Raw genomic sequence first — 8,219 nt, forward strand, 5'->3', positions numbered from 1 at the left:
TGGATTGTAATCGGAACTAAGAAGATAAAAGGTCAATTCAGAACTATGAATTATTTCGCAATTGGATTGAAGATCTCATAATCTAAAGCAATCTCGATCTTGGTACTAGATTTCAGAATTATTATGATGAATGGATTCGGAATCGGAACTCCTTTCTTCAATCGGAAGCGAACCTGTGATTGGAATCAATGTAATCATATGTTGATTTGAAGCAAAAGGTGATGAAATCGGGACTCAATCAGGAAGAACTTAAGTCAAACAAAAATCAAAATTAAGCTATTGGAACTTGAGTTCGCTTTTGTATCAATGGCTTTGGAATGTACCTGGAACGAATTGAGTTCGGTTGGTAGCTCTTGGAACGAAACAATGGAGATTCGCCTTGGGGTAATGTTAATGAATTAGGACTAAACCTGGAACAATGAACATGGGTTCGCGTGTTTATGCTTGGACCAAAAGAGGAGATGAACCGAAAGTGAACATATGATTCGGTTTGGCTAAGCTTTCTATCACACCCCAAAACCGGAACGGCGGAAACGTTCTGGGGTGGATGACGTCATGTCAAGTATCACAACACATGCATTATAGTAATCAAAGTACAACAAAACATTGCATTAATAGTAATAGTTTTACAAGGTTACATTACAACAATTTAAAGTAATACAAGTAATAGAATAAATATAGCGTGGTACTAAGCTATCTTCATCATCAGCTCTGGGGATGTACCTGTCTAATGCTAACCTGAGAATACAAGTTATTTGAAAAGCGAGTATCAGCATTTTTACAATGCTGGTGAGTTCATAAGTATTTAGTGTAATTTAGTCAAATAACTTTATAAAGCAGTAGTTTAAGTGATTTCAGTGTATTAGCGTTCTTTCCAGAAAATCCTATATTTTCTTTAATAAAAGCAGCCTTCTACCAAGACTGGTCAGTGTAATGTGTTAAGAAGAAGTTTCCCTTAACTGCTATTAGTATCAAAATACTGAATTTGATTATTAAAGAAAGAAGGGGCATCAGGGAATAACATATGCCTCAGCAGTGAGGACTGCTGACTAAGGCAAAAGAGTCATAGACTCCAGGAAAGTATCGAACTAACGACACACCTGGTTCAGTCTAACAAATGAAGACACAGACCCCAGAAGGTACCAAATGAAAGGTACAACTGGTAAGGTCTAAAACAGTGAACGCAGACCGAAGACGATACCAAATGAAAGGTACATCTTGCAAGGTCATAACAATGAAGACAGACCGCAGACGATACCAAATGAAAGGTACATCTCGCAAGGTCAAACAGAGATAACAGACCCTAGACGGTATCAAATGAAGGATACATCTTGTAAGGTCAAACAGAGATAACAGACCCCAGACGGTATCAAATGAAAGATACATCTTGTAAGGTCAAACAGTGTGACTCTGAAAAACAGTGATATCAGCATACAGTGTAAATCGCTGACGAAATACCGTTACCTTAAAGCCATGAATTATAAGGCAACCCAGGATACTCGTAACCATACTGACTAGAGTACTAGACGCCCTACAAGAATCTATATAATGTGACATTTGTCACCCCTTGGCTTGGTAGGCCGTGGACTGTAGCTAGCAGTCAGGGTGCGGGGTTGTCAATCCCGTATAGGCCTATACACACAATGTTCGCTCTCCCTACAGGAGACTCTGGTTACCAACTAGACGACGGAGAAGGCCGCGTCCCGAAGATGTATCCCAAATAGAGGATAGTGTGTTACTAAGAGGGAGTGGGTTTCTAATGTAAGTGTAGACTAGAGGTAGAGACTCTTAACAGACTGAAGAAAACTCGTATGTCTATGCTCGTATACATAATATATAACTAATGAATCGAACGACCTTCAGATGGACATCCGATCCCACCAGACCACATCTCGACGAAGAAAAGGAAATAGGGCGGACAAGCCTTCCTAAGTCCTTCAATCATTATTTATATGCATCTATACAAGCATAAACATACATCTAACTACGCTTGAGTGTGTATCATACAGTGAAGTATAAGTGTACAGTGGAACATCTGAGTCGTGAAGTATACGTGTACAGTGTGGGATAATCGCACCATGAAGTATAAGCGTACCAAGTATAAGTGTATCACGAAGCAGAGACAACAATAAGTGATGTAAGAACGTCTATCAAGTATAAGTGGAGTAAAGTCGTTATCCAGTATAAGTGAAGGAGAAATCGTATCACTAAGTAATAGCGTGAATAAGTATAAGCGTCATCAAGTATAAGCGACTATAGGTATAAGTGAAAGTGTTACCGAGTCAAAGTACAAAATAAGTATAAGTGAAGCAGCAGTGTTTAACAAGTAAAAGTATACGTCAAAAAGGGAAATCTTTAATGAAAAGCCTTTATGTACAGAGAAAATCACAAATTTTATTCCTTTGTAAAATACGTTTAAAACCTTAGAGGACCTTTCATAAACCAATTTAGGATGAATTTGAATAAATCAGTATAAGTAAAAGTTATAAAACAGGTAAAAGTCATTTTAGTGTTCCACTCGGTAAAACAGTGTAAAAGTGGTAAAATCTTGTGCATGCGGGTTATCAAGCATATGCGATTGACATGATAACTGGCATGTTTAACTTGTATTCCCCCCCTATAAAACATTTAAAAGCATTTAAAAGGTTCATTCAGGGGTATGAACTCACCTGGTGTAAGTAGGTCCGACGAAAGTGCCGATTGGGCGTTCGGGGTCACGCAAGGACTTGAACACACACAAGGACCTATTTTAACATATGGTAACATATGTTCACATACAATTAGCATATAATATACTAATTAAACAATTTTACACACTCAAAGGAGTGGAAAACACTTTTGGTTGAGTGTTCGGGGTCCCGGGTAGCGTTTATGGGTGCTAAGGGTCTCTTATCAGTTGTGGGACGTTGCTAAACTCAAATATCAAGTGTGTAAATGGACTTAAAGCATCAACATGGACCAAACAAGGAGTTTACGGCCCAACCTAAGGGAGTTTACGGCCATAAACTCCCAAGGTTCTATTCTTGGGTGTTTGATGCTTCTAGCTTGTTCATTGAATTATTCTAAGCATTTTTCCTAAAGGGCATGAGTGGATTTGAGGTTCTTAAGGGCCTTATAATGGAGTTTACGGCCTAAGAACAACTCCTAAAGGAGTTTACGGCCGTAAACTCTAAATCTTTGAGTTTGGTTATGTTTCAAGCCCCTAATGCCTTTCTAGTGATTTCTAATGAAGTTTGATGCTATTTTGGGTGATTAAAACCAACATTTGAGAGGGTTTTGGGGAGTTTACGGCCTAGATAAATGCTTGGGCCGTAAACTCCAAATCAAGCCTCATTTCATTGTGTTTAAGTCCTTAAAGCCTTCCTAGCATTTTATAGAAATAGTCTAAGGCCATTTGGGGAATAAAAACCAACCTTTTGGGCATGTTTGGGGAGTTTACGGCCTAAGCTTGTGCTTGGGCCGTAAACTCTATTTTGTCCTTCATTTTGGTGTGTTTTAGTGATCTAAACCCAAATACCAAGTCCCTAAATTTTGTATGAAGCCCTAGGATGAGTTTGGAGTGCATTTTGGACCTTTTAACATGATTTTGAGGAGTTTACGGCCTAAGCTTGTGCTTGGGCCGTAAACTCTTGTTTGAGTCCTAAAATCATGCATTTTAATGTTTAAACACCCCAAGGCTATATCCCCTAATTATTTCCAAGCTTATGGACAAGTTTAGAGGCATGTTTGGCATCTTTTTAGGGGTTTACGGCCCTAGGGTGTTCTTGGGCCGTAAACTCCTTATACCATGCCTTCTTGGATGATTTTTGGGCTATAAACATAAATCACTATGTTTAGAATAAGCTAGGGTAAGCGGACTTACAATTTGGAAACGTTTGGTTGCGGATTCGGGGCGAAAACGGGTCTAGAGAGAGTGTATAGAGAGAGAGTGTAAAAAGTCTCCAATAGACTCCAATCACCCTTATATAGGGTTTTGAGTCGGGACACAGTGGAATTCTACCCGATACTGCCGTTAAACGGGGCTTTTGGTCGCACCCGATTTAGTGGTCGTAATAATAAACTAATATTTTCCAAGTAAATGGAATTATGTGCTATGTATTTTATTTCCTTTTATCACGACTTAACGGCATATAAACATACACAGTTGAAATGTTTATTAAACTTGAAGACTTCTCATTAACGGAACTTTTGAACAGTGGAATATTCCGTTAATGGTAACGGAGAAATGTAACGGGACAACTTGGGTTGTCACACTTTTGCTAGTCATGATGTTGGATTTTGGACCGAACATGGTTTTTGCATCAACGATCTTGGACCGAACTTGGTTTCGGTTGCTTGTGCTCGGATCGAATGTACAAATTGGGGTGGTATCATTCCAGTCGTGTTCTTTTATCAGTCGCATATATTGGGGATGAAGATGACTAATGTTACATTAATGGTCCCTGCAGCTTCAACGAATTGGCATTTTTGGTCTCTAATGTTTTCACAGTTTGGCTATTTTGATCCATTTTTAGGAACTATTACAATTAAAGGGGGAAATTGATGCAAAATTACCATTCCAGCTCCTGTCATTCAGCAAGGGACAGTTTCTGCCCAATATTCAGAAAAGTTTGCAATTTTGAGGCCCGGTGAATAGTTTTGGATTTTTTAACGCACATATTTTTTCATGAACAGAAAATTATGGATTCCATCAAGTTTTGACGGTTCGGAAAGTCGTTTTTCGTGATAACGACAAATTTTCACGACTTATTCGGATTTTATACTTCGTTGTATATATCATTTTGTCGCGGGGGAGCACAGTAATTTTTATCCATTCAAGATCATTCTCATGACCATAAGAAGGCTTTATAATCACGTTTTCGATTATAAATCGGGGGAGAATTTGGTATGGCTATTCGAAATTGGATTTGTGACTTTTCAAAGTTGAAGATTTTTGATAAAGTTTGTGGTAGAATTATGAAGGTAGCTTTTACAGTGGAAGTTCTTCATCGAGCTCTGCTAAAGCTTTTACAGAGAAGTATCCTTTACAGCGGAAGTTCTTTATCGAGCTCTGCTAAGGACTTGTTATATCTCCGACTTCTAGTATTTTCTCGATCAAGTGGAATTACAAATCTTAAAGTTTGGGTTGTTAAATGATAATTTTTGATGGCTTATATCATTAGCTTATTTGAAGATCATCGTGACTTGGAGGGGGAGCTCTTCAAAGACAAGAAGTGATTCAGTTTCTTTGTTTTGAAATGGGTTTTTATGGCGGGTTTGGTTTTCATGAAGATTTTTTTGGGATTACATTCGAAAATGAAGTTTAAAGATATTACTTTAGTGCTTGATTTATATATCCGAGAGCCCGTGTTTGAAGACTATTGAAGAATCAAGATTCATGGATTGCTTCATCTATTCCTCGTTGCAAGATCTTTTTATTTGCTAGATGCTTGTTTTGGAAGTTAAAGCATTGTCATCCATTCCATACTTTGAGGGGGAGATTGTAGGGTTTCAAAGCATTCCATGGATGATGACAATGGGCCCCTTCGACGAAGTGCAGGTTAAAAGCACAAGACTTGTCTTTTCCCTATAAATAGTCATGTATTATTCATTATTAGGGTTAAGAGTGAGGCAAAATGTAGCCGCCACGTGAGGTTTCTTATGTAGTGTTAGATTCTTTAGTCTATGCTGAAAGTGTAATTTATCCCTCATATTTGAATAAATCGAGTGATCATTTGACATAATCTTCATATTTGTGTTTGTTCTTATTTTCTGCATCATGTTCATCAAATCTCAATTAGGGTTTTCATCCCAATACAATTTGATAGAAACAAATTGGAAATCAAATAATGTTAGCTTAATGCTTGCAAATAAACGATATGGGGCCCTTAACTTCGAGACTGAAGGCAATCTTGATAACAACAGAACACAAAATCTACCTACCCTACGACCGGCTACCCTCCCCTATTTATTGAACTTTAAACCTAAACTAGCAAACTTCTATTCCCTACTCCAAAATCATAAAAGCATAAGATGACTATTTCTATAAGTAATACGAAAATTACTATACACCCCTTGGAGATTTCTTCTTGCGTCACCGATACACCTATCAGTGGCGGATCCAATGTATACTAAGTGGGGTGTATGGCCCCACTTGAATGTGGGTTCGATCATATATATATATATATATATATATATATATATATATATATATATATATATATATATATATATATATATATATATCAAGCTTTTTTTTTATTATACACATGGACAACATATAGTGGCCCCACTAGATTATAGCAGGCCCCCATTTAATACTCTTGAAAATTGATTTCGTTGGCGAAATAAAATCACTGCTATATCCCAAATTTTTAATATTAAATGTTAAATTCTTATGCTAAATAATTTTATACCTTGCGTTTTTATTATGTACCTTATTTTCTTTTACTTACAGTGGGCATGTAAGCCCACAAAAATCCAAAGTGGAAACTAATTATAAAATTAATTGTGCTAAGATTAAATGTTCTTAAATATATTGTAACACCCCAATTCTGGTATGATATTTATATTTTTATTTATTGTTATTTTTCTTCAAGTTTTAAGGGGAACTCGACGAGTTGGTAGCTGGACTCGTCGAGTAGAGTCGTGATTTCGAGCACGTTTAAGTTGGCGACTCCGCGAGTCTATATTCCGGACTCGGCAAGTCCGCCAGTCTGGATGAAAACCTAATTTCCAGGGTTTGCACCCTATTTAAACAACTTTTGAGGCCACAAGTCAGCCCCCATCACCCCTCAGAGCACTATTCTCGAACTCCTAGAACCCACTTTGCATTTTGTGTGATTTTGGTGTGTTCTTTGAAGATCTTGAGAGATAAAGGAAAGTAGATCAAGAGGAGAAGAAGGAGATCCTAGATCCTTGAAGAATTTCAGAAGATAGTAAGGTATATCTTGGCCCTTTTCTGTTTCCATGCTCAAATACCCTTTTAGAAGCCATTAAAGCTATTCTTGAACCCTTTATTGGCTTTGTAGTAGTATAGAGGACTCATGGAGTTGATTAGCTTTCGGATCTAGCTAGGTTTGAATTCCAGAAGCTTAGATCTAGCACCTTTATGGATCCATTAGGCTACGAGGTGAGTTTCCTTCCAGTACTACCCTTGTTTCGATACAACAGACAGATTCTGGAGCAGTCCTTTTAGCAGCTAGGCTACGAGGTGAGTTTCCTTCCAGTAGGAACGGGTCTAAGGCCACAATGCCGGCCTATTTAGTTAGTAGTAGTTTCCGGACTTCGGTCCGATGTAGTTTTTAGTGTGTTTGATGCCTCCGTGGCTCAGACAGGATTTTTGTGTTATGTGTTCTGGGCTACTGCCTGACGTAGTATGCAGTATATGAGTTTTTGATGATGTGTGTTATGCTGGTTGATATGTGTTTATGTTATGCTATGATCAGTTAGTTCCGGAGTTCGGTCCGATGCAGTCAGTTCCGGACATCGGTCCGATGCAGCTAGTTCCGAACATCGGTCCGATGCAGCTAGTTCCGAACATCGGTCCGATGCAGGGGACAAGGTCTTAGTTAGTTCCGAACTACGGTCCGATGCAGTTTCCGAGCTTCGGTCCGATGCAGTGGGCAAGGCCCAGTACGTGCTTATATGTTATTGTATGGTATGTGGTAGTTTGGGGGAGCTCACTAACCTTCGTGCTTACAGTTTTAGTTTTGGTTTCAGGTACTTCTGCAAGTAAAGGGAAGAGCTCGGGATGATGGCATCGCACACACCACAACTTCAGTTTTTATCCTGGGAGTTTGTTTTGATTCATAGTTTGATTTGATACAGTTGTTTCACGACATTTTATTATGAGTTGAGATATTTGACGTATGGTTTTTATGATATGACGATCAGTATATGATTTTTATTTCTATTAAAACAAAAATTTTTGGGTCGTATTTTAGGATGTTACAAGTTGGTATCAAAGCCTTGGTTTGAGGGATTCGGGCTCACTCTTGGGTGTGTTTAAACTCAAACTAAGGAAGTGGTAAAATGTTTTTTTGAAAAGAAAAGAGTTTTAGAAAAGTGAAGAGAATTTTTAAAAAAGAAAAGAACTTTGAAAAGAGAAAAGGGGTGTGGTGCATGCGATCAGCCGAGCTCAAGTAAGTACTCCCAAACTACCCATACAAGTTTATGTTATGAGTTATCAGTTTTAGTATTCCGTAGAACAGCATGCTAGAATAGGACTAAGGTCTAAG

The sequence above is a fragment of the Lactuca saligna genome, chromosome 4 (assembly GCF_052625555.1).
Source record: "Lactuca saligna cultivar CGN05327 chromosome 4, ASM5262555v1, whole genome shotgun sequence".
In the NCBI taxonomy this organism is placed as follows: Eukaryota; Viridiplantae; Streptophyta; class Magnoliopsida; order Asterales; family Asteraceae; genus Lactuca; species Lactuca saligna.